The 26,802-nt window shown below is 48.7% G+C and overlaps 1 protein-coding gene across 9 annotated transcripts in view; it reads left to right on the plus strand.

Annotated features, from left to right (window-relative positions):
* Positions 1-26,802, plus strand: part of ARAP1 (ArfGAP with RhoGAP domain, ankyrin repeat and PH domain 1) — a 437,360-nt gene that overhangs the window by 113,068 nt on the left and 297,490 nt on the right. Inside the window, exon 1 of one of the 9 annotated variants that reach the window (XM_029602053.1) lies at positions 14,200-14,428. The exons of 7 other annotated variants lie outside the window; for them this stretch is intronic. The gene's annotated coding sequence lies outside the window, so the exon portion shown is untranslated. Of the gene's footprint in view, positions 1-14,199; positions 14,429-25,714; positions 25,825-26,802 lie in introns of those variants that run through there. One more of the 9 variants, XM_029602054.1, reaches the window with a different exon arrangement.

Raw genomic sequence — 26,802 nt, forward strand, 5'->3', positions numbered from 1 at the left:
TGTATTCTGCTTTCCTCTTCTTGGTCTCCTGTTCTGTTTCATCTCTCTCCTGTCTCTTCAGTACCTCCCCTACGCCTCTGCCTAATATGGAGCTTTCCCTTTGCTTATCTCTGCCTCTCTATCCACTCCTCTAGATTTCATCCCCCCATCTCCAGTTCTCTGTGCCAATCCTACACCTCCCCAAATCTCCTCTCTCTCGCCCCCTCTCTGTCCTCCAACTTCCCCTCACTGAGTTGCTCCTTTTACCATCTCCAGCCCCCCCTTATCCTTCCCCTCAACAGCTGCATCCTTTCTTCTGCTCTTGAAACCCCCTCCTCTCCCCTCCCCCCCCCTCGCTCATCTTCCACTCTTCCCTAGGGCTGGTGTACAGGTATTAAGCACCCTAGGTGAACCTTACAGCCTTGCACCCACCTCCTCCCTGGTTGTACCCTCCCTATTCACAATCCAAAATTATGCATTTATGATAACAGATTTTACGTGAGAAAGGACTTTGAGTTACAAACATCACTTATAGCATGTATATTATATGTATGTGTACGGCCATGGTGCCAACCAGAAACTCTGCAAAAAAATGAAAAAAGACACTTGGAGCCCATATGGTACTAGGCCTATGATAATGCACACTGGGTGTGGGTTTCGCCCTGGGAAAGCCATGTATTGAATTTCAATTACAATATTGTAAATCTCCCATATCAAAACAGCCCTAGCTGCTAGCACTCAAACAGTAAATATCCTACTTATGAAAAGACAACACTGTAAATATTACACCAGGTCCTAAAACACCAATATACCTCCTACTAGGAAAACAAAAGAAGCCAGGCTGCTATAGATCCCTACACAAAAAATGCACGTTAGCAGAATATTTCACTTCTGTGAAGTGGACGGAACATAGACAGACCTCAATAAATACAGAATAAAGAGACCATAAATTTACAGGTAAATACTGAACTGAAACCGCAAAAAGCCAGACTCTGCATGCAGAGCAACAAGGGAAAAACAGAAACATTACCATTCCTCATAAAATATCAAACAAAATAAAAATCAATCATAATAGTAAAACCATACTAATAAAAAGAAATATTTCAAAACAGCTGACAAATGAAACAGCATCCAATAATTAAAAACTCATATAAAACTTTTCCATATGGCAATAAAACATTTCAAAACAGATACATTAATTAATACCCAATAATTATAATTAACAGGGATTAATAAATCCCCCACTTTCCATACCTGGGAACTTTTGATTTCCAGATGCTCTAAGATTGTCGTGGATTAGTGGGATGGTGGGGGGAGCTGTTTGTTGCACAGAAACGTTTTCCCCTCCCTCTACACACACACGCTCATTCACGCTCACATACACAATCGCACACATACACTCGCTCACTCTCTCTCAAATGCACAATCAAGCACACATTTGTTTTCTTTTACATATATAATTATACACATACCTGTTCGCTTTCTCACATGTTCAATCATACACATAATATTCCGTTGTCTCTCATACATGCTCAGTCATGCACATACACATGCTCATTTGCTTGCTCGCACATGCTCACACCCACATGCTTCTGTGCTGTCTCTTTCTCATACACACATGATCAACCATACATACACACATGCTCATTCGCTCTGTCTTATACATTATCAGTCATACACACACATGCTCTGCTGTCTCTCATATCTGCTCAATCATGCGCACACATGCCCATTCACTCAGATGCTCAGTCCTGCATACACACACTCTCATTCACTCGCTCTCACATGCCCCTGTGCTGTCTCTCTCTCATACACACATGATCAACCATACATACACACATGCTCGTTCGTTCTCTCTCTCACCTGCTCAGTAACAAACACACAATCATGGTCCTTGCACTCTCTGTCTCACACATATACACACACACACAGACATGCGCCATCTTTCTCTCTCTTTGCAGGCATGCTTCTTCTGACTGCAGGGGCAGAATGGGAGGCCATTTTGTTTTTTGTTTTGGTCTGCGGGCCGCGCTCTTCTTAAATTCGGGGGAGGTGAAGGAGGCCCATGTTACATCATGGGCTGGCTCCTCATGACTTGCAGTGATGGGAGGTGGCTGCTGCTTTTGTTGCTCTGTGGGCCGCGCTCACTCTGACTGCTGAGGTGGAATGGGAAGGCGATGCAGCGCCGAGGGCAGTACTTCTGCGGGGTGAGAGGCCGATGTTTTTTGTTTTCGCGGCTCACGCTCTCCCTAAACGCAGTGAAGGGGGGCTGACGCTGCCCGGCAGGGTGTGCTCCTGACGTCCAGGGGTGGGAGGCTGATGCTGCTTCTTGCGGCTCTGTGGACCCCTCTGTACCTGACTGGGCAGGGGCAGTGTTGATGGATTTTTTTTTTTTTGTCCCGATTTTGGGGGGGGGGGGGCCACCGCCACCACTGCTTCTCCCGCCCCCCCCCCCCCCGGACTCCAGAAGCTGGAACAGCAGCTCTTATCCCCCCCTGGCAGCTGAGCTATTGAGGCGCCAAAACTCTGTTGGTAGAGGGGAGGCCGGCGGATCGTGATGGGGCCCCTCGTGGATGGCACCTATGGCCAAGGCCATATCTACTGCTCTGGGGCAATCCATAGAGAAATCCTGGGCCTGTGCAATCATTCACTCTTCCTAATTACTGGCAAACGGTTGTGTGAGGAGCATAGAAATCCTTCGGCCTTGGAACTGTATTTTGGTTTCCCCCGACCCCAGTGCTGCTCAACCAGTGTGTCACGCCAAGGGGTGGAAGGTGGGGCGCCAAAAATGAGACATAGCAAGCCTGTGCTTTCTCTAACAGCCACAGGTGCTTGCTGCTTGAGGAGAGTGCAGAGCAAGGAACTGGTACTTAAAGCTCCTCATCACCGCTCCCTGCTGATGCTTTTCCCTCCACCCTGGCAATCACTGCCACCATCCATCCAAACCAGAAATGTTGCAGGCAATGCTGTATCCTGCCCCATCATCCCGCCGTACCTCCCCCTCCCCCATGCTTCTTGGAGTTTCAGTTTTTCTCTATGTGCTTGCTTATAATTTATGGTCTTTTATTCTGTATTAGGTAAGAGTCAGTCTGCATTCTGCATATTTGGCAGAGGTGAGGGATTCTGCTAACTAGGATGCGTTTCTGGAGCAGTCTGGCTTGCTTTGGTTTTCCAATAGTAAGTGTACTGTGCTCTATATTTGCAGTCTTATTTTCCATAGGTAAGGTTGTTGCTGTTCACGTCCTGGGTGTTAGTGCTCTTATGGTATGGCTGGTATGCTATATCATTTCTAAATGGCCTTTGAGCAGGTTTTCATGCTATTTCACAAAGTGGCTGGGAGGGAAGGGATTTTGAAGTCCTTTTACTGAGGAGATATCAGAATTTGAATATATTTTGTATGGTGAGTTGAAAGGGGAAATTTCCTAACTCTGTTTAAACTCCAGAAAAAGTCAGAACTTTCTGAGATTGACAGTGAAATGAGTCAGAGTTTGTCTGTATCCAAAAACTGTGTGCTGCATACACATATCAGTCGCAGATTTCTCACTGATGCAGTAAGCCAAGATTCAAATTTTTGTGAAAGAAAGTAACATTTAATAATGATATTTTATAAGCAGTTATTGAAATTAAAGATTGTTATCTTTCTCCTGCATCATTTTGAACAATTAGATATCTAGTATTTTCTTTTTTAGTATAGCTTGTAAACGTAGTGTGCAATGTGTCACGCAGGCGAGCATCATCTGTCAGGTGTGTCATGACAGAAAAAAGCTTGAGAACCGCTGATCTATAGTGATCTCCTGTCCTCAACCAGCCTAGGGATTACATTTATAAGAACATAAGACTGTTATGTTTTGTAGGGTTTGGGTGGACCCTTGGACACTGTGGCAGCTGACCACACCCACGGGGGGAAGTCCCGTGAGGGGCCACAGGTCATGCTCAGCTCCGGACACACAAACACAGATTATATCTTTTATTAGACAGTTTATGAAGCCACCAGAGGTGGCAGTAGTGAGTAGAAGATGGAGCCCGGCTGTGCTAGTATTCCCCAGGACGCTGGAACAGCAGCTCCTCCAGCTGCAGTGCTGTAGGAAGAAGAACTGAGAAAGTGAGTACACTGAGATATTCACAGAGTCCCCAGTATGGAGAAGCCCCGAGATAGGGAGAGCTGGCCCTCGAGGAGCGAGTACCAGATCCCTGGAGGCAGAGAGTCTTGTTGGCAAAGTACTCACACAGCGGTTCCACGTAGGAGGTAGCACTGGTGCTGGAACGGAGGCAGGCCCTCGAGGAGCGAGTACCTGGTTCCAGGGAGACAGCTCTGAGGAGTGGATGACAGTAGTACTCACTGGTGGTGTCTGTAGCGAATTCTTCCAAGTAGAAGAGGAGATGGACACATGCAACGACTCAGGGAACATGGGCCCTCGAGGAGCGAGTACCTGGTTCCAGGGAGACAGCTCTGAGGAGTGGATGGTAGTAGTACTCACTGATGGTGTCTGTAGCGAATTCTTCCAAGTAGAAGAGGAGATGGACACATGCAACGACTCAGGGAACATGGGCCCTCGAGGAGCGAGTACCTGGTTCCAGGGAGACAGCTCTGAGGAGCGGATGGTAGTTGTACTCACTGATGGTGTCTGTAGCGAATTCTTCCAAGTAGAAGAGGAGATGGACACATGCAACGACTCAGGGAACATGGGCCCTCGAGGAGCGAGTACCTGGTTCCAGGGAGACAGCTCTGAGGAGTGGATGGTAGTTGTACTCACTAATGGTGTCTGTAGCGAATTCTTCCAAGTAGAAGAGGAGATGGACACATGCAACGACTCAGGGAACATGGGCCCTCGAGGAGCGAGTACCTGGTTCCAGGGAGACAGCTCTGAGGAGTGGATGACAGTAGTACTCACTGGTGGTGTCTGTAGCGAATTCTTCCAAGTAGAAGAGGAGATGGACACATGCAACGACTCAGGGAACATGGGCCCTCGAGGAGCGAGTACCTGGTTCCAGGGAGACAGCTCTGAGGAGCGGATGGTAGTTGTACTCACTGATGGTGTCTGTAGCGAATTCTTCCAAGTAGAAGAGGAGATGGACACATGCAACGACTCAGGGAACATGGGCCCTCGAGGAGCGAGTACCTGGTTCCAGGGAGACAGCTCTGAGGAGCGGATGGTAGTTGTACTCACTAATGGTGTCTGTAGCGAATTCTTCCAAGTAGAAGAGGAGATGGACACATGCAACGACTCAGGGAACATGGGCCCTCGAGGAGCGAGTTACCTGGTTCCAGGGAGACAGCTCTGAGGAGTGGATGGTAGTAGTACTCACTGGTGGTGTCTGTAGCGAATTCTTCCAAGTAGAAGAGGAGATGGACACAGGCAGCGAGTCAGGGAACATGGGCCCTCGAGGAGCGAGTACCTGGTTCCAGGGAGACAGCTCTGAGGAGTGGATGGTAGTTGTACTCACTAATGGTGTCTGTAGCGAATTCTTCCAAGTAGAAGAGGAGATGGACACATGCAACGACTCAGGGAACATGGGCCCTCGAGGAGCGAGTACCTGGTTCCAGGGAGACAGCTCTGAGGAGTGGATGGTAGTTGTACTCACTAATGGTGTCTGTAGCGAATTCTTCCAAGTAGAAGAGGAGATGGACACAGGCAGCGAGTCAGGGAACATGGGCCCTCGAGGAGCGAGTACCTGGTTCCAGGGAGACAGCTCTGAGGAGTGGATGATAGTAGTACTCACTGGTGGTGTCTGTAGCGAATTCTTCCAAGTAGAAGAGGAGATGGACACATGCAACGACTCAGGGAACATGGGCCCTCGAGGAGCGAGTACCCTGGTTCCAGGGAGGACATGCTCTGATGAGCTGGATGTGAGTTATTACTCACTGATGGTGTCTGTATCGAATTCCTTCCAAGTAGAAGATGGAGTGGCAAATGCAACGACTCAGGAACATGGGACCATCGAGGAGCGAGTGACCTGGGTTTCCCAGGGAGCAGCTCTTAGTAGTGGATGGTAGTTTGTACTCGAACTAATGGTGTCTGTAGCGAATTTCCTTCCAAGTAGAAGAGGAGAGGGACCACAGGCAGCGAGTCAGGAACATTGGGCCCCTCGAGGAGCGAGTACCTGGTTCCAGGGAGACAGCTCTGAGGATGGATGAACATAGTATATCACTGGTGGTTCCTGTAGCGAATTCTTCCAGTAGAAGAGAGATGGCCACATGCAGAGCGGATGGTAGTTGTACTCACTGATGGTGTCTGTAGCGAATTCTTCCAAGTAGAAGAGGAGATGGACACATGCAACGACTCAGGGAACATGGGCCCTCGAGGAGCGAGTACCTGGTTCCAGGGAGACAGCTCTGAGGAGCGGATGGTAGTTGTACTCACTAATGGTGTCTGTAGCGAATTCTTCCAAGTAGAAGAGGAGATGGACACATGCAACGACTCAGGGAACATGGGCCCTCGAGGAGCGAGTACCTGGTTCCAGGGAGACAGCTCTGAGGAGTGGATGGTAGTAGTACTCACTGGTGGTGTCTGTAGCGAATTCTTCCAAGTAGAAGAGGAGATGGACACAGGCAGCGAGTCAGGGAACATGGGCCCTCGAGGAGCGAGTACCTGGTTCCAGGGAGACAGCTCTGAGGAGTGGATGGTAGTTGTACTCACTAATGGTGTCTGTAGCGAATTCTTCCAAGTAGAAGAGGAGATGGACACATGCAACGACTCAGGGAACATGGGCCCTCGAGGAGCGAGTACCTGGTTCCAGGGAGACAGCTCTGAGGAGTGGATGGTAGTTGTACTCACTAATGGTGTCTGTAGCGAATTCTTCCAAGTAGAAGAGGAGATGGACACAGGCAGCGAGTCAGGGAACATGGGCCCTCGAGGAGCGAGTACCTGGTTCCAGGGAGACAGCTCTGAGGAGTGGATGACAGTAGTACTCACTGGTGGTGTCTGTAGCGAATTCTTCCAAGTAGAAGAGGAGATGGACACATGCAACGACTCAGGGAACATGGGCCCTCGAGGAGCGAGTACCTGGTTCCAGGGAGACAGCTCTGAGGAGCGGATGGTAGTTATACTCACTGATGGTGTCTGTAGCGAATTCTTCCAAGTAGAAGAGGAGATGGACACATGCAACGACTCAGGGAACATGGGCCCTCGAGGAGCGAGTACCTGGTTCCAGGGAGACAGCTCTGAGGAGTGGATGGTAGTTGTACTCACTAATGGTGTCTGTAGCGAATTCTTCCAAGTAGAAGAGGAGATGGACACAGGCAGCGAGTCAGGGAACATGGGCCCTCGAGGAGCGAGTACCTGGTTCCAGGGAGACAGCTCTGAGGAGCGGATGACAGTAGTACTCACTGGTGGTGTCTGTAGCGAATTCTTCCAAGTAGAAGAGGAGATGGACACATGCAACGACTCAGGGAACATGGGCCCTCGAGGAGCGAGTACCTGGTTCCAGGGAGACAGCTCTGAGGAGCGGATGGTAGTTGTACTCACTGATGGTGTCTGTAGCGAATTCTTCCAAGTAGAAGAGGAGATGGACACATGGAACGACTCAGGGAACATGGGCCCTCGAGGAGCGAGTACCTGGTTCCAGGGAGACAGCTCTGAGGAGCGGATGGTAGTTGTACTCACTAATGGTTGTCTGTAGCGAATTCTTCCAAGTAGAAGAGGAGATGGACACATGCAACGACTCAGGGAACATGGGCCCTCGAGGAGCGAGTACCTGGTTCCAGGGAGACAGCTCTGAGGAGTGGATGGTAGTAGTACTCACTGGTGGTGTCTGTAGCGAATTCTTCCAAGTAGAAGAGGAGATGGACACAGGCAGCGAGTCAGGGAACATGGGCCCTCGAGGAGCGAGTACCTGGTTCCAGGGAGACAGCTCTGAGGAGCGGATGGTAGTTGTACTCACTAATGGTGTCTGTAGCGAATTCTTCCAAGTAGAAGAGGAGATGGACACATGCAACGACTCAGGGAACATGGGCCCTCGAGGAGCGAGTACCTGGTTCCAGGGAGACAGCTCTGAGGAGTGGATGGTAGTTGTACTCACTAATGGTGTCTGTAGCGAATTCTTCCAAGTAGAAGAGGAGATGGACACAGGCAGCGAGTCAGGGAACATGGGCCCTCGAGGAGCGAGTACCTGGTTCCAGGGAGACAGCTCTGAGGAGTGGATGGTAGTTGTACTCACTAATGGTGTCTGTAGCGAATTCTTCCAAGTAGAAGAGGAGATGGACACATGCAACGACTCAGGGAACATGGGCCCTCGAGGAGCGAGTACCTGGTTCCAGGGAGACAGCTCTGAGGAGTGGATGGTAGTTGTACTCACTAATGGTGTCTGTAGCGAATTCTTCCAAGTAGAAGAGGAGATGGACACAGGCAGCGAGTCAGGGAACATGGGCCCTCGAGGAGCGAGTACCTGGTTCCAGGGAGACAGCTCTGAGGAGTGGATGGTAGTAGTACTCACTGATGGTGTCTGTAGCGAATTCTTCCAAGTAGAAGAGGAGATGGACACATGCAACGACTCAGGGAACATGGGCCCTCGAGGAGCGAGTACCAGTTCCTGATAGCACCTGAAAGAAGCAGAGAGGCCCCTGAGGAGCGGGTACCCTGTTAGCAGAAAAGAGTCCAATGGAAGTTGGAGGCAGAGTAGCTGGGTACGGAGAGCGAATCCCATCTGTAGGAAATCCCTTGCTAACTCAATGGCTAGCAATAAACTGTAGGCTTAAATATCCGGGCAGCGTGACGTCATCACAGGGGGACGCCCCGAGGTTCGCGCCATAGAGGAAATAAGAATGAGGGCCGCGCGGTGCACGCACCCTAAGGTACCAGCGGAGCATGGTGGGAGGCAGCACCCAAGCCGGTCTGGGGACACCGGAGAGGACAGTGGGCAGACGCCGCGGCAGCCAGACGTCCACAGGGAGCAGGAGGAGTCGCAGAAAAAGAAAGGTAGGCGGAGTGAAGCAGTCGGGCAACGACGGTTGCAACAAAGACTTTCCATACTGGGTCAGACCAAGGATCCATCAAGCCCAGCATCCTGTTTCCAACAGTGGCCAATCCTGGTCACAAGTACCTGGCAGGTTCCCAAATAGCAGATCGATCCCATGCTGCTGACATTCAGGGATAGGTAGTGGCTTTTCCCCAAGTCTACCTGGTTAATAACGATTTATGGAGTTTTCCTCTGAGAACTTGTCCAAAGCTTTTTTTTAAACCCAGCTGCGCTAACTGCCTTAACTATTTCTTCTGGCAATGGGATACTTGTGCCATTATGTTTTAAATATGCTACATACTTAATTCATGGAGTGTCCCAAAGTCTTTTGTATTTTTTGAAAGAGTAAACAACCGATTCACATTTACCTGTTTATTCCATTCATGATCTTAAAGACCTCTATCATATCCCCCCTCAGCCGTCTCTTCTCCAAGCTGAAAAGTCCTAACCTCTTCAGCCTTTCCTCATAGGGGAGCTGTTCTATTCCCCTTATCATTTTGGTTGCCCTTCTCTGTACCTTCTCCATCGCAACTATATCTTTTTTGAGATGCGGCGACCAGAATTGTACACAGCATTCAAGGTGCGGTCTCACCATGGAGCGATAGAGGCATTATGACATTTTCCGTTTTATTCACCATTCCCTTCCTAATAATTCCCAACATTGTTTGCTTTTTTGACTGCCACAGCACACTGCACCGACGATTTCAATGTGTTATCCAATATCACGCCTAGATCTCTTTCCTGGGTGGTAACTCCTAATATGAAACCTGACATCGTGTAATGACTTTTGATTACATTTCCTATGTGCATCACTTTGCAATTGTCCATATCAAATTTAATTTGCCCTTGGCATGCCCAGACTTCCAGTCTCACAAGATCCTCCTACAATTTCTTGCAATCTGCTTGTGATTTAAAAAATCTGAATAATTTTGTGTTGCCTGCAAATGTGATCACCTCGCTTGTTCCCTCCCCCTCCTTTTCTCTGTCGGTTCCTCCTACTTCCCAGGCCCTGCAGATGCCGCCATCTTCCTGGTGAGATCATTGACTCCGCCTTTTACTGAACCCCTACAATAGCAGAACCCTTCTGCATTAGGATAAGTGCAACCAGGCACGCCGTGAAACAGTTGCTCAAGTAGTGAAACCTTTTGTAAAAGGAAACCAGCTTTTTGACGTCCGCCTAGGAATCTTCATCTTGTGATTAGGAATCGAAGCGCACTTGGGTTTTCTTTTTCTGTGCCTGGCTGCCATGTCTCCATATTTATAATTTGTGGTCTTTCTGTACTTGGTGAAGGTCAGTTTTGGGCGTGTGACCGAGGTGAGGTATTTTACTAGTATGCACGCATTTGTATCAGTCTTATTTGTTGTGTTTTCTCAATAGGACATGCATTAGTGGTAAATTATTGTCTTTTTATAAGGAGAGGTATTGTGCCTGGTAGTAAAGGGAGTTTGTTTTGCTTTTACTGAGATGTCATCAGAACCAGAACATCTTTTTTTTTTTTTGCATGGTGAGTTCTATGGGTAATGCCCTAGTTCTGCTCTGCATCCATTGTTAGGGGGTCAGGGGGTTCCCGTGGATGCAGAGTGTATGTTTACATATAGCCTCATGATGGTCACATGTTCAGTGTATCATGCATGTGAGAACCATCTGTCAGGTGTGTCCCGGCCGAAAAAAGGTTGAGAACCACTGGTTTAGACCATGACATACATAATGAGCTGACAGATACAATTACTTAATGTGTTCATATAACATACAGTTTAAAGATGGACACATACGATGACTAAAGTTCTCAGGGCTAGTGTTATTGGGGGTGAGGTCCCGTTTGAATGTCTTTGTTTCTAGAGTCAGTTGTAGGTAGAGAGTTCCATAGTCTCGGGCCTGCAGTGGAGAACATATGATCTTATTTTTGATAGATGTGTATTCTATAATGATGGCACAGCTAATAATCCTTTGTGTCTGTGGACTCTTGGGCCAAGGCAAGATGACCTTATGTTATTGTTTGTAAGGTTTTGGGTGGATCCTTGGACACTGTGGCAGCTGACCACGCCCATGGGGGGGGGGGAAGTCCCGTGAGGGGCCACAGGTCAGGCTCAGCTTTGGAACACACAACACAGAATTATCTTTTATTAGACAGAGTTGAGAAGCCACCAGAGGTGGCAGTAGTGAGTAGAGATGAAGCCCGGCTGGGCTTAGGGTTCCTCAGGAGACTGGAACAGCGATTCCCTCTACGGCTGTGCTGTAGTGGAGAAAACTGAGATAGTAAGTACAGTGGAGCATACACAGGGTTCTGGTATAGAGCCTCGTTGGTAAAGTTACTCACACGGCGGTTTCTCCCGGAAGGTGACACAGAAGCTGGAATAGAGGCAGGCCCTCAAGGAGCGAGTACCTGGTTCCACGGAACAGCTCTGGGGAAATAAAGTTGGTAACTCACTGATGATGTAGGCAGTGGTTTCTTCCAAGCAGAAGCGATAATTTCAGGCAGCGAGTCAGGGAACATGGGCCTTTGAGGAGCGAGTACTGGTTCCTGATAGCGACCTGCAAGAAATGAGAGAGACCCCCGAGGAGCGGGTACCCTGTTAGGATAAAGTCCAAAAGTTGGAGAGGCAGAGTAGCTACGTACGGAGAGCGAATCCCATCCATAAGGAGATACCTTGCTAACTTGATTAGCTAGCAAAAGTGTAGGCTTTAGTATCCGGGATGCATGACGTCATCACAGGGGGACGCCCCTGAGGTTCGCGCCAAAGAAAGAATAAGAAGCAGTGCCGCGCGGTGCACGCGCCCTATGGTACCTGGACAACATGGCGGGTTGCAGCACCCAAGCCGGACTGGGGACGCCGGAGAGGATGGCAGCCAGACGTCCATCAACCACGGGAGGAGTCGCAAAAAAGGTGAGGTGGGCGGGTTGGAGACGTTGGGCAGCGACAGTCGTAACACCGTACCTGCAGGGAGGAACCATGCAGGTTCTCGCCATTGGCAGGTGGACCCAGGCGAAGCAGAAGACCGGTCAGGACCTTCACCTATACCAGCCCACATTCCTCTCGGGTTGAGCCTTGGGTGCCGGGGTCGGCAGGACTTAGGTGGGGTCTCTGCTGATGACATAAAAGAGGTCCGATGTCAGCTAAGGTCATAGGCATGCGACGGTCAGATGTATCAGAGGTCTAGGCAGAGTTCAAACCAGGTATCCATCCAAGGGAGAGGAAGAGGAATGGATAGGTTGAGGTTGGCAGGCAAGGGATGGAAGAACAAGCAGGCAACGAAGGATGGCACAGACTGGAACGAAGACTGGAGACAGGCTGGAGCAAAGGCAGGAACGGCTGGGAAGCAACACGCACTACTGGGCAGTAGTTGGATGTGTTGCTGAGGCGAGTTGTTTGGGGAGCTGCCTTTATGGAGGGCGGCGCTGAGGACGGCATCATTAGGGGCAGCCGCGGTCCCTTTAAAAGAAGTGATGTCGGCGTGTGCGCACTTTGGGGTAGATTTAAAAAAATTACGCGATCGCGTACTTTTGTTCGCGCACCAGGCGCGAACAAAAGTACGCTGGATTTTATAAGATACGCGCGTAGCCGCACGTATCTTAAAATCCGGGGTCGGCACGCGCAAGGGGCTGCACATTTGTGCAACCTGCGCGTGCCGAGCCCAGCGCGCGCTGCCTGTTCCCTCCAAGGCCGCTCCGATTTCGGAGCGGCCTTGGAGGGAACTTTCCTTCGCCCACCCCCCGGCCCTATCTAAACCCCCACCCTTACCTTTGTTGGCAGATTTACGCCTGCTAAAAGCAGACGTAAATCTGCGTGCGCCAGAGAGCTGCTGGCGCACCGTCACCCGACTCTGGGCTGATCCAGGGGCCTCGACCATGCCCCCGGGCCGGCGCCACGCCCCCAGGCCCGCCCCCGAAACGCCGTGTCATTTCGGAAACGCCCCCGACTCGCCCCCTCCCCGCCCCTTTTACAAAGCCCTTGGACTTACGCACGTCCCGGGGCTCTGCGCGCACCGGCAGCCTATGCAAAATAGGCGCGCGTAAATACGTCCGGATTTATGCGTGCAGGGCATTTAAAATCCGCCCCTTAGGGAGAGACACTGCGTGCTGAGGCCAGCGGCGTCCTGCCGTGTGAGTGCGGGTGGTGTTTTCGCTGCATCTAGCCTGGAGGTAAGAGCAGTGGTTCACGGGGGTGGCCTGCGAACCACGGAGCGTAATATCGGCAATACGACTTTAGATAGGCTTCCTTTTAAGTTGAAAACAATAAATTAGAAAATTCAGCAATTACAACCCATCAAAGAAATAGTTTTTGAGGGAAAATATTAGACACCGTGGTTCACTTACAAGAATCTGGGAACAAGAGTTACTGCAGAAGTTCATTAGCTTGTTCCCCATCTTGGACCCCCTCTAGAGCCACAGGTGGAGGCCTTTGCCTTCACGACATCGTCTTCCAGACCTTCTGCCTTAGCTGTAGTCCTTTGAATGGCACCGTGACAGGACAGAGTAGTATGGGGATAGCTACAAGCAAACGGGCTCATGTGGATTGGGTTCTGCTGCTAGGTCAGCTGAAGGACCCGTCCATTGCCTTTAGCTCAGTACTGGAGACCCTGGTTTGGAGCCAGAAATGATGTCCCCAAGGCTGTGGCCCTGCAGACTCTCTACAGTGGAGGTTGGACATGAACAGTATACAGGGGCCGCCTTATTCAACGTGAGTTTGAATTTCTCGGCACCGAGCTTGCTTCTCTAGCCGTGTTCCTCATTTCCCTCCATGATCCTTGCCTGATAGCTTCTTTTGTAGTATTTAACTTACTTACTTACTTACTTACTTACTTATTTATTTATTGTTTTTATATACCGATGATCCTGTATACAATACATATCGCACCGGTACTTCTTCTGTAGTCGGGATGTTACTTTATTTTCTGCAGTAATTCAAATCCTTGTAGGATGCTCTCACAGCTGGAAGAGCCCTGGGTTTGCACTGGTTCCCACCGGCAGCCTGAGCCATTCATACCTCCAGAAGGAAGGTGCAAAGGTCAGCAGACAACTCGTTTCCTCTTCCATAGCTGCGTGCCAAAACGTTTTTCATCTCACATGCTGAGAAAAAAGCCTCAGCCTGTCTTACATGGCAACGGGAAGTGGAGTCTCTCCGATTCCTTACTCAGCGAAATGGCATTTCTACACCTACAGATGGTGTAAGAGCTTCCGCATTCCTGTCATGTGCCTGGTCCCGGCACTGCTTCTCTCTTGGGACAAATATCCCTTTCTCTTGAGATCGGCGGAGCTCTTTCACTGGAACGCTGAGCCCGACGGATGGACTCTGTGGTCGTCCTTGACTAGGTGCTGTTGATTTTTAAAAACATTTTGGATGAGACTTCAATGTACACTTCCAGTCCGAAAGAGCTTTGCCCTCAAACCCATCGGGATAGCCTTGCACAGGGGCACCTGAATCTGGGCTGTCTTCTCCTTCTGTGGATGCCCTATAGCAGAATGGTGTGGAGGCTGCATTAACAGCTCAGGAGGTAAGTCCTAACTTGGGGGAAGGGAGGGGGGCTTGGATTGTGATGTGCAAGGTATAAATAATGCATAAAAAGCAATCATTTTCCAGTAGAAAGAGAAGCATGGATGGACTGATAGGAGAAATATAAGGAAATATTTTTTCACAGAGAGGCTGCTGGATGCATGGAACGGCCTCCCAGGGTTGCCAACTGGCTCCAGATTTTCAGGACAGGCTGATCCAGTCCTGCTCTTTCCTCACTGTTGGCAAAGAACTCGTAATTGAGCTTTTCTTAGGCAATGCAAGAGGGAAATCAAATCCACAAATCCCAGCATGCAGTGGGGTAAAACCCGGACAGGCAGAACCTGTCCTGAAAGTCTGGAGCCAGTCCAGCCACCTTGAATTGAAGAAAGCCTGGGGGAAGCAGAGCGGATCGTTAGCTGTGGGGAAGCAAGGAGATCAGTTAGGACCTGTGACACTGCACCAGGAAGGAGACTGGGCGGACTGGGTGAGCCTGAAAGCCTTCGTCTGCCGTCACGTTCTCTGTTTCCAGTGGCTTTCTGTTTTTACGCTCTCCTCTCATCAGCTGCTTTGCTTCTTAACAGTAGTTCCTGCGTTTCCCTGTAAATCCTTCCTGATGGGGTTTCGTTTGAAATCTTGTGTGGGACCCAAACAAGCATGGGTTTTGGAGACCGCGTGGGACTCCTCTTCAGGTGCGACTGCAAAGGCTGAGGGAAGGAGGTGCATCCACCCAGCTGGGCATGACATGGGAGGGGGGGGGGGGAGAGCAGGAGTTCCCGCGGTGGAGGTCGACGTCATGTGGTGGGGTGGGAATTCCCACAGTGGGGGGGGGCCGTTTTCTTCAGGACCAAATACGGCTGCTAGGACTCCTTTTTCATGTTGCTTTCCCTTGTTGGTCTCTGCGTGCTGCCTTAATATATTGCAGTGTCGGTTGTCGCCAGATATTGCAGGGATTAAGTTTGCTCTCACCTCCTCAATTCAGGTAGAACCTTAATGACTTTCTTGTATCGTCGCATTTGCCAATAAACCTTTTCCCGGAAGCCACATTCTTCCTTCCTTTCTTTCAGCTTTGCACGTCTCCTCTTCCTTTGGTGGACGTAGGGCCACCTGGAGTCTATCGTCTTGTCATCCTGAGCCCGTTCTCATCTCTGTTCTTGCAGGTGGCCTTGGTGGTTCCAGATCAGCTTTTCCACACCCAGAGACCTGGCACAGCTCTCTCGGCTCCCCCACTAACCCCCCCACCCTCCTTCACGTATCCCCATCGCCCCACGTCCCACACGGATTCTTATCCTTTCTCTTGGAAAACCTTCAACCCTACAAGTCTGCGCCCGTCCTCTCCCGTGCCAACTCCCAACGCCGCGCTTTCCGCATGCCTGGAACAGGCTCCCTTCAGCTGCTGCGTCCTGCTCCCTCTCTGGCATCTTCGAAGCCTGCTTGAAGCTCGCCCTTTTACATCTTAAACCCTGGCTCTCCACGGTCGTAGCCTTGTTGCTTTTAAACAAGTTTCGTACTTAACCTCGTCCCCGACTTCTGGCTCACTGGGGAGGTCGTGGGAAGAGCCGTACCCCCGGGATCTCTCCTGACAGAGGGGGGAAGAGTCTCAGCCTTTCAAGGCCTCTGGGATCTTTTTTTCTTCTGCAAAAACAGGTCAGCAAGGTAGCAAAAAGACCAGAAGCACCCAGTAGATGTTATCCAAAAATAAACTTCTTTACTGGTCACAGGAGTTTCACTAATATTTAGTGCAACAGTGGGTACAAAAATAAAAGTGCCAAAGCATGAAACAGAAACTCACAAATTCTCAGAAGCAATGGTCAGGTAAACTCTCTGGGGCAGGAACCTTCCTCTTCGGGATTTCTCTGGAACATCTCTCACAGTCATATGAGCCTCCGGCTAAGTCCTTTGGTCAGTCGGGGCCTTCCCTTGGAATTCCCCACAGGACCATCCTCTGCCTCCAACCTGCGAAGGAGCTCTGCAGGCTTGGATCTTCAGGAGTTCTTAGGAAATCCTCAGCACAAATCTTGGGGAGCAGTCTGGGACCCCCGATCTTCCATCACAGGGTAGGAAGTGCCCTTTTACCACAGCCTCTCCCCGTGGAGGGAAAGACCCAGACAGGACCTGTCTTTGAGCGCGACTCCCCCCCAAAGAATGACCCCATGCTCACGTGGGCACAGGGGTTTTATTAAAGCACTGTTTCCCACCCCTCCACTGGAGGCACTCCTAAACGATCTGGTATTCAGGATGGTGAACCACCAAGCGCAGTGGAGATCAAGAGCGCACCAATAGGATAAATCCCTTGCGATAGGGGTGTGTCAGGGTACGTACACCATTTACAGGCAAAGGAGCCGTACTGACGTAGCAAAAGTTATTTTTATTCAGGCATATTAAAGCAGTCAAGCACGTCAATATAACAGTATTATAAGTCCCCCGACACGGGCCGTGTTTCGCACTGGCTGCATTGGGAGAGACAGAACTAGGGAGCAGAAAGATCTTCAGCAATATGAAGACCGAGGGCAGTGCACATCAAGGAGACAATGGCTAGAAGATCAGAAAATATAAACATAAGGCTTGCCATACCGGGTCAGATCAAGGTCTATCGTGTCCAGCATTACGTCTCCAACAGTGGCCAATCCCGGTCACAAGCCCCTGGCAGGATCCCAGGGGATAGAGAGATTCCAAGCTGCTTATCCCAGGGATGGGGAGTGGATTTCTGCACCTCCACCTTAATAATGGTTTATGGACTTTTCTTCTATGGACTCATCCAAACCTTTTTGAAACCCAGCTACACTAAAAGCTTTTACAACGTCCTCCAGCAATAAATTTTCTATTTTATCTTAAATGTATCACCTAGTAACTTCACTGCATGTCCCCTAGTTTTTGTACTTTTGGAAAACATAAACCGATTTTGTGTTACCTGTTTCATTCCACTCATTTTATAGACCTCTATCTATCATATCTCCCCTCGTCTGTCTCTTCTGCAAGCTGAAGAGTCCTAACCTCTTTAGCCTTTCTTCATAGGGGAATTTTTCCATCCCCTTTATCATTTTGGTCACCTTTTCTAATTCTGCTATATCTTTCTTGAGATGCGGTGACCAGAACTGCACACAATACTCAAGATGAGGATGCACCATGGAGTGATACAGAGACATTATGATATTCTCTGTTTTATTCTCCATTCCTTTCCTAATAATCCCCAGCATTCTGTTTGTGTATGATATATGAACACAAGATGAGGATGCACCATGGAGTGATATAGAGGCATTATGATATTCTCTGTTTTATTCACCATTCCTTTCCTAATAATCCCCAGCATTCTGTTTGTGTATGATATATGAACACAAGATGAGGATGCACCATGGAGTGATACAGAGGCATTATGATATTCTCTGTTTTATTCTCCATTCCTTTCCTAATAATCCCAAGCTTTCTGTTTGTGTATGATATATGAACACAAGATGAGGATGCACCATGGAGTGATCCAGAGGCATTATGATATTCTCTGTTTTATTCTCCATTCCTTTCCTAATAATCCCCAGCATTCTGTTTGTGTATGATATATGAACACAAGATGAGGATGCACCATGGAGTGATACAGAGACATTAGGATATTCTCTGTTTTATTCTCCAGTCCTTTCCTAATAATCCCCAGCATTCTGTTTGTGTATGATATATGAACACAAGATGAGGTCGCACCATGGAGTGATACAGAGGCAATATGATATTCTCTGTTTTATTCTCCGTTCCTTTCCTAATAATCCCCAGCATTCTGTTTGTGTATGATATATGAACACAAGATGAGGATGCACCATGGAGCGATACAGAGGCATTAGGATATTCTCTGTTTTATTCTCCATTCCTTTCCTAATAATCCCCAGCATTCTGTTTGTGTATGATATATGAACACAAGATGAGGTCGCACCATGGAGCGATACAGAGGCAATATGATATTCTCTGTTTTATTCTCCGTTCCTTTCCTAATAATCCCCAGCATTCTGTTTGTGTATGATATATGAACACAAGATGAGGATGCACCATGGAGTGATACAGAGGCATTATGATATTCTCTGTTTTATTCTCCATTCCTTTCCTAATAATCCCCAGCATTCTGTTTGTGTATGATATATGAACACAAGATGAGGATGCACCATGGAGTGATACAGAGGCATTAGGATATTCTCTGTTTTATTCTCCATTCCTTTCCTAATAATCCCCAGCATTCTGTTTGTGTATGATATATGAACACAAGATGAGGTCGCACCATGGAGTGATACAGAGGCATTATGATATTCTCTGTTTTATTCTCCATTCCTTTCCTAATAATCCCCAGCATTCTGTTTGTGTATGATATATGAACACAAGATGAGGATGCACCATGGAGTGATACAGAGGCATTAGGATATTCTCTGTTTTATTCTCCATTCCTTTCCTAATAATCCCCAGCATTCTGTTTGTGTATGATATATGAACACAAGATGAGGTCGCACCATGGAGTGATACAGAGGCATTATGATATTCTCTGTTTTATTCTCCATTCCTTTCCTAATAATCCCCAGCATTCTGTTTGTGTATGATATATGAACACAAGATGAGGATGCACCATGGAGTGATACAGAGACATTAGGATATTCTCTGTTTTATTCTCCATTCCTTTCCTAATAATCCCCAGCATTCTGTTTGTGTATGACATATGAACACAAGATGAGGGTGCACCATGGAGGGATACAGAGGCATTATGATATTCTCTGTTTTATTCTCCATTCCTTTCCTAATAATCCCCAGCATTCTGTTTGTGTATGATATATGAACACAAGATGAGGATGCACCATGGAGTGATACAGAGACATTATGATATTCTCTGTTTTATTCTCCATTCCTTTCCTAATAATCCCCAGCATTCTGTTTGTGTATGATATATGAACACAAGATGAGGATGCACCATGGAGTGATACAGAGGCATTATGATATTCTCTGTTTTATTCTCCATTCCTTTCCTAATAATCCCCAGCATTCTGTTTGTGTATGATATATGAACACAAGATGAGGATGCACCATGGAGTGATACAGAGGCATTAGGATATTCTCTGTTTTATTCTCCATTCCTTTCCTAATAATCCCAAGCTTTCTGTGTGTGTATGATATATGAACACAAGATGAGGATGCACCATGGAGCGATACAGAGGCATTATGATATTCTCTGTTTTATTCTCCGTTCCTTTCCTAATAATCCCCAGCATTCTGTTTGTGTATGATATATGAACACAAGATGAGGTCGCACCATGGAGTGATACAGAGACATTATGATATTCTCTGTTTTATTCTCCATTCCTTTCCTAATAATCCCCAGCATTCTGTTTGTGTATGATATATGAACACAAGATGAGGTCACACCATGGAGTGATACAGAGACATTATGATATTCTCTGTTTTATTCTCCGTTCCTTTCCTAATAATCCCCAGCATTCTGTGTGTGTATGATATATGAACACAAGATGAGGATGCACCATGGAGTGATACAGAGGCTTTAGGATATTCTCTGTTTTATTCTCCATTCCTTTCCTAATAATCCCCAGCATTCTGTTTGTGTATGATATATGAACACAAGATGAGGTCGCACCATGGAGTGATACAGAGACATTATGATATTCTCTGTTTTATTCTCCATTCCTTTCCTAATAATCCCCAGCATTCTGTTTGTGTATGATATATGAACACAAGATGAGGATGCACCATGGAGTGATACAGAGACATTGTGATATTCTCTGTTTTATTCTCCATTCCTTTCCTAATAATCCCAAACTTTCTGTTTTGCTTTCTTGGCCTCCACCTCGCTCTGGGCAAAGCATTTCAACGTATTATCCACGATGACGCTTAGATCTGTTCCCTGAGTGGTGATTGCCGATTGGAACCTTGCGTCTTATAGTATAATTTGGGTTCCTCTTCCCTGAGTACATCACTTTGCTCTTGTCCACATTAAATTTCATTTGCCATTTGCATGCCCAGTCTCCCAGTTTTGCAAGGTCCTCTTACAATTTCTCTCAATCCTCTTGTGATTTAACAACTTTGAATAATTTTGTATCATCAGAAAATGTGACCATCTCGCTCATTATTCCCATCTCTAAGTCATTTATAAATATATTAAAAAGCACTGGTCCCAGCACAGATCCCTGGGGCTCTCCACTATTCACCTTTCTCCACTGGGAAAATTTACCATTTAGCCCTGCTCTCTGTTTTCTATCTTTTACCCAGATGGCAGTCCACAACAGGACACTGCCTTCTCTCCCATGACTTTTTAAAATTTCCTCAAGGGACTCTTATGAGGGACTTTGTCAAATGCTTTCTGGAAATCCAAATACACTACATCATCTGGCTCACCCTTATCCACCTGTTTATTTACACCTTCAAAAAATGTAGCAGATCAGTGAGGCCTGACTTCCCTTGGCTGAACCCATGTTGGGCTTGTCCCATTAACCATGACGATCCATATGTTGTTATTGAGGAGGTTATGTATTATAAATGCAAGTTTATATTGTAGGCGCCACTGGTGAAGGCACAAAGAGCTGAAAACATCCGCTCTTGCCAGATTTAGATTTTGCACTTCAATAGAGTATCCCAAATATGCTCAAACTTATTATTATTAATATTATTACATTTATGTGTTGCCTTCCAAGAAAGATCCAAAAGCAGCTTACAAGATGAAAATACATCACAATATCAAATATGGCAAGAATACAATACAAATTACAAAATTGTAAAATAAGTTACATGTGGTATTTTATTATCTCCACCCTCTCTCTCACAAGGGGTAGAGAGACTCCAGAGACCCAAAGCTAACAAGCTGCCTCCTTCCCAGCCTACTCCAGAATGAATAATGTCCCCCGCTCAGCTCCCCGGGCTCCTTTTGGTTCAGGGGCCTCCTGCAGCAGGAGGGTGGCAAGGCAGCCGTGCAGACATGAGGGGGGCCCGGGCCGTCCCCTCCCCCTGCCGCGGCTCCTGCAGGTGTCCGATGGACGGGGACACGTTGCGTGGTTTTTCAGTACCCTGGAGCGTCCCGGCTTCACTCGCAGTGTCCTCCTCAGAGAAACGTAACGCCCGGTCTGGCCCTCGTAAGATGTGGTCCATGGCACGCTAGGAGGTGTTAGGAGTAGGGGAAGCTCCGTAAGGAAGACCAGGAGGAACTGCATCCGGAAGGGAAAAATGGAGGGAGAGAGAGGAGAGAGACTGTAGGGAGGGAGGAAAAGCGAGAAACAGGTTAAGGAAATTAGATTGAAAACAGAAACTCCAGGAAGGCGTACAGAGTGAGGAAGCTAAGGACAGCCTTAAAACCACGCCAGAGCATCTCCACCCGCTTCTGTGACCTTAGCCTAATTTAGAGTCCAAAGCATCAGCCTTTCACAGACTGTGCTGAAGGCCTCTGCCCCCTGAAACGTGGACTGTAGTCAGCCTGTGCTTCGTGGGCAGGGACTCGGAGCCTCTGCTTTCCCCATCCCAGGAGTTGCTGTGGCCGAGCGTCTTTGTTACGGTTGAAGTAGGTTGGTGGACCGGCGTCTTCTCGCTGCAGAGGATCGGCTATTGATTGCTGCAGGAAGACGCTGCAGGAGGCTTTTGTGGGAGTCCACAGTCCCGCTTCTCTCTCTGCTAAGCATTTGATGCCATGGGGAGGGGGACATAGGGCGGAGCGGCAGATCTCGTTCCTGGAAGAGCCTCTACCGCTGGGATTGGCTCGAGAATGGATCCTGCGCCTTCCTGTTGGTAAAAAAGGGCTTTCATTACAGCTCCTGCCGGGAAGGTGCCAGGCCGAGATTTACCTGTGCCTAGGATGGCAAAAACCTGGGGACAGCAGAGGGTCTGACTGCCTGACCTGTGAACCTCTGTTTCCATTGCCTACAATCCCGTTTTCCTGCTGGCCGCCCCGTGGATCTCCGATCCCATTCTCCCTCCCCCCCCCCTTCTCCGTGGCAGGAGACGGTGAGCACGGGGGGATCGAGTCAGCCGGCATTCACGTGTCCTGCCTCTCACATAGAAGCACAGAGGGAGTGGGGCCACTGCTGGGCCTGTGAGCATGGGCTGACTTAGTCCCTAGGCTGACAGCTTGGCCAGAAGCCTGCTGTCTGCACAATGGGAGCAGTGGTATTAAGGGACTGGAGCTGGGCAGGGGTCAGAAAGAAAGTATACACGCCTTCATCTCTCTCCTTCCCCGCTGAGTGTTATCAGTGCAGTGTACACTCCTTCATCTCTCTTTTCTCGATGAATGTTAATGCAGTGTACACTCCTTCATCTCTCTCCTTCCCCGCTGAGTGTTATCAGTGCAGTGTACACTCCTTCTTCATCTCTCTTTTCTCGATGAATGTTAATGCAGTGTACACTCCTTCATCTCTCTCCTTCCCTACTCAGTGAATTATCAGAGTGGTGTACACTCCTTCTCTCTTCCTTCAACAAAATATTATCAGGGCAGTGTACACACCTTCATCTCTCTCCTTCCCTACTCAGTGAATTATCAGAGTGGTGTACACTCCTTCTCTCTTCCTTCAACACAGTATTATCTGGGCAGTGTACATGCCTTCATCTCTCTCCTTCCCTGCTGAGTGTTATCAGTGCAGTGTACACTCCTTCTTCATCTCTCTTTTCTCGATGAATGTTAATGCAGTGTACACTCCTTCATCTCTCTCCTTCCCTACTCAGTGAATTATCAGAGTGGTGTACACTCCTTCTTTCTTCCTTCAACACAGTATTATCAGGGCAGTGTTCACTCCTTCATCTCTCTCCTTCCCTGCTGAGTGTTATCAGTGCAGTGTACACTCCTTCATCTCTCTCATTCCATACTCAGTGTTATCAGTGTGATGTACACTCCTTCTCTCTTCCTTCAACAAAATATTATTAGGGCAGTGTACATGCCTTCATCTCTCTCCTTCCCTGCTGAGTGTTATCAGTGCAGTGTACACTCCTTCATCTCTCTTTTCTCGATGAATGTTAATGCAGTGTACATGCCTTCATCTCTCTCCTTCCCTACTCAGTGAATTATCAGAGTGGTGTACACTCCTTCTTTCTTCCTTCAACACAGTATTATCAGGGCAGTGTACACGCCTTCATCTCTCTCCTTCCCTGCTGAGTGTTATCAGTGCAGTGTACACTCCTTCATCTCTCTCATTCCATACTCAGTGTTATCAGTGTGATGTACACTCCTTCTCTCTTCCTTCAACAAAATATTATTAGGGCAGTGTACATGCCTTCATCTCTCTCCTTCCCTACTCAAGTGTCACCAGTGTGGTGCACACCACCTCTCTTCCTTCACTGGAGTATTGTCAGTGCAGGGTACACTCCATCTCTCCTTCTCCGCAGAGGATTATCAGTGCAGTGTACATACCTTCATCTCTCTCCTCTGAGTGTTATCAGTACTGTGTACACACCTTCTTCTCGCTCCTTCCTTAAGGGTTATCAATGCAGTGTACACTTCATCTCTCTCCTTCCCTTCTGATAGTTAACAGTGCAGTATACATGCCTTCGTTTCTCTCCTTCCCCTTGAATTTTATCAGTACAGTATACACTCTATTGCTTTCTTTCTCTGCTGTTATCAGTGCAGTGCACACTCCATCGCTCATCTCCCTGCTGAGTGTTTTGAGTACACGTCTTTGTCTCGCCCTCCACGCTGAGTTATCAGTGCAGTGTCCACACCATCTCTCTCCTTCCCTGCTGAGAATTATCAGTGCAGTGTACACAGATTTGTTTCTCTCCTCCCCCCTGAATTTTATCAGTACAGTGTACATGCCATCTCTCTCCTGCCCTGCTGAGAATTATCAGTGCAGTGTACACACATTCGTTTCTCTCCTCCCCCTGAATTTTATCAGTGCAGTGTCCACACCATCTCTCTCCTGCCCTGCTGAGAATTATCAGTGCAGTGTACACACATTCGTTTCTCTCCTCCCCTGAATTTTATCAGTACAGTGTACATGCCATCTCTCTCCTGCCCTGCTGAGTGTTATCAGTGCAGTGTACATGCCATCTCTCTCCTGCCCTGCTGAGTGTTATCAGTGCAGTGTAAACACCTTTATCTCATACAAAAATTCTAAGCTGATTTCCTCAACTTGTGAAACCCTTTGACAGTTTTTCCTCAGTCCTGGACAGTGCACAGGGTTTTGCATTGACCTGCAAGTCACTTAGATGCAGCTCCATCACTGCTCTCTACATTAATGGCGGGGGTGGAAGGGAAATAGAACCAAAGGTTACTAAGAGCCAAGAGAAACAGATAAGTATGAGAAAAAAAAAAAGTGTGAAGCTTGCTGGGCAGACTGGATGGGCCGTTTGGTCTTCTTCTGCCGTCATTTCTATGTTTCTAAGTCTGCACAGTACAATGTGAAAAACCCCCCAAAAGACATTTAGAGCAATGCTTCTCCGCTGAGTCCTTGGGGCAAACGTTGCCAGTGAGTTTGCCAGGAAATCCACAATGAATATGCATGAGAGAGATCTGCATACAGTGGAAGCAGTGCATGCAGCTTTATTTCCGGCATATTCATGGTGCATATCCTGAGAGCCTGACTAGCTCCAAGGATTGGACTGAGAAGCAGGTGGAAGGCCAGGAGAAGTCCCTGATCTGGCACGGCGCAGCCCTAAGAGTTACTTCGCGTTGGGCCCGGACCCTCCACACTAGAACTTCTGCAAATGAACGTCCAAGTCCTTAAAATAGCTTTGGTCCTTCTCATCACTTTTTGTCCGATTGAATCGTTTCGTAAAAACCTCATTGCTTGACTCCCGTGGCTGGCATTTCCTTTGTCAGTCTGTTTTCTGGGCGTCACGGACCGGGGCTTAGGGTTGCCAATTGGCTCCACATTTTCAGGAGAGTTTGCTCCAGTTCTGGTTTTACCCCCCATTGCATGCAGGGATTTGTAGTCTTGCTTTTCTAAGGACCGGCAATAGAGAAATAAAAAATACAACTCCCTGCATGCAGTGGGATAAAACCAGGACTGGATTAACCTGTCCTTAAAATCTGGAGCCAGTTGCTTTCCAGGTGATGCTTTCCGCCCTGGCTGGCTCCGTGACCTTCCCATGTCAGGGGCCTTGCGCCTGGCTCCCCACTTTCTGTGTCTGTGCGTGGACTCTCTGACCTGCTTGAATGCACTGTAATTGTCGTGCGGTGGCAGTCGCAGGCTGGCACGAGTCTGCCCACCTGGCAGCTCACCGTGCCCACTGTCCGCCAGGGTGTGCGCAGCCCTCACTCCTTCCCCCATCCCCCCCCCAAGTCCAGGCAGCCTCTTGTCTCTGACCGATGCCGTTCTCAGCTTCCTCCTGAGGCCTCCAGGAAGTCGGCGTGTGCGTGAGAGCAGGAAGTAGCTGAGAGAAGCCCAGGGACCCAGGCTGAGACAGCTTCTCCCCTGGCGTCTGGCAGGGCGGAGGCAGTGGGGCTGTCTGAAGGTAGGCTGCACTTTCTGAAGGGGGGGGGGGAGAGGTGGTTGGGTTGGGGGGGGTGATTTCTGTTCGGTGAGGTGCATCAATCAGCATTGTCTGTATGTGTAGAGGAACAGGAGAGAGCTAGGGGGAAGGGTCAGCGCTCTCTCCCCCCTCCACCTCGCTCAGATTCAGCAAGTTCTCTTAGCCTGACAATTTAGCATTTCTCCCCGGCTTCTCTCCTTCTCCCCAGCTCCTATCCTACTCTTTCCCCCGTCTCCTCTTTCTCCCCTGCTCCCAGCTTCTCTCCCTCCTCCCCATCTTCCTTCTCAGTCATCTTCCTTCTTTCTCTCTCGCTCAGGTTTGGTCCCCTCCCCCCCCCCCCCCCTTCTTTCCCCTGTCCAGTCCCTGGCTTCTCTCCTCCCTACTCCTCGCAGCCCCTTTGTCACCTCCCAGCTCTTAGCCCTTCTCCCTCCTCTCGGGTCCGGAGCAAGGGTGTTGGACGTCCCATGGTGAACCTTCTTCTGCCTTGCGTGCGCCCGCCCTGCACCCCCCCCAGCCCCAACCTCCACCTCCTCCCCAAGCCACCCCACACCCATGTAAAAATGATGCATTTATAATAGACTGGCCCGTAACATCGGGCTACTTTTAAAAAAAAGTTTTCGGTCCATTTCCTTCCCACTCCCTCCCCCTCATTCTCCCTCCCTCTCACCTTCCCCCTCTATTCTCCCTCCATCTCACCTCCCCTCTCTCCTCTCCTCCCCTCCCCCTCTGTCATTCCCCTCCCCTTTCAGCTCATCCACAACCGATAACGGGGGCTCTCCCTCCCTCCCTCGCGCGCGCCGCTACTTCTCCTCCTGCTCGTCGCCGCCGCTGCGGCTCCTAGCGACCCAGCACCATTTTTTTTTTCCGGCACCTGGCCGACGTGCTCGCATGCGCGGTAGAGCTGCTCTCTACTGCGCATTTGCGGCACATCGGTCAGGGCTCCCTTTTATAGTAGATTTT

The sequence above is a fragment of the Rhinatrema bivittatum genome, chromosome 5, assembly GCF_901001135.1.
Source record: "Rhinatrema bivittatum chromosome 5, aRhiBiv1.1, whole genome shotgun sequence".
NCBI lineage: Eukaryota > Metazoa > Chordata > Amphibia > Gymnophiona > Rhinatrematidae > Rhinatrema > Rhinatrema bivittatum.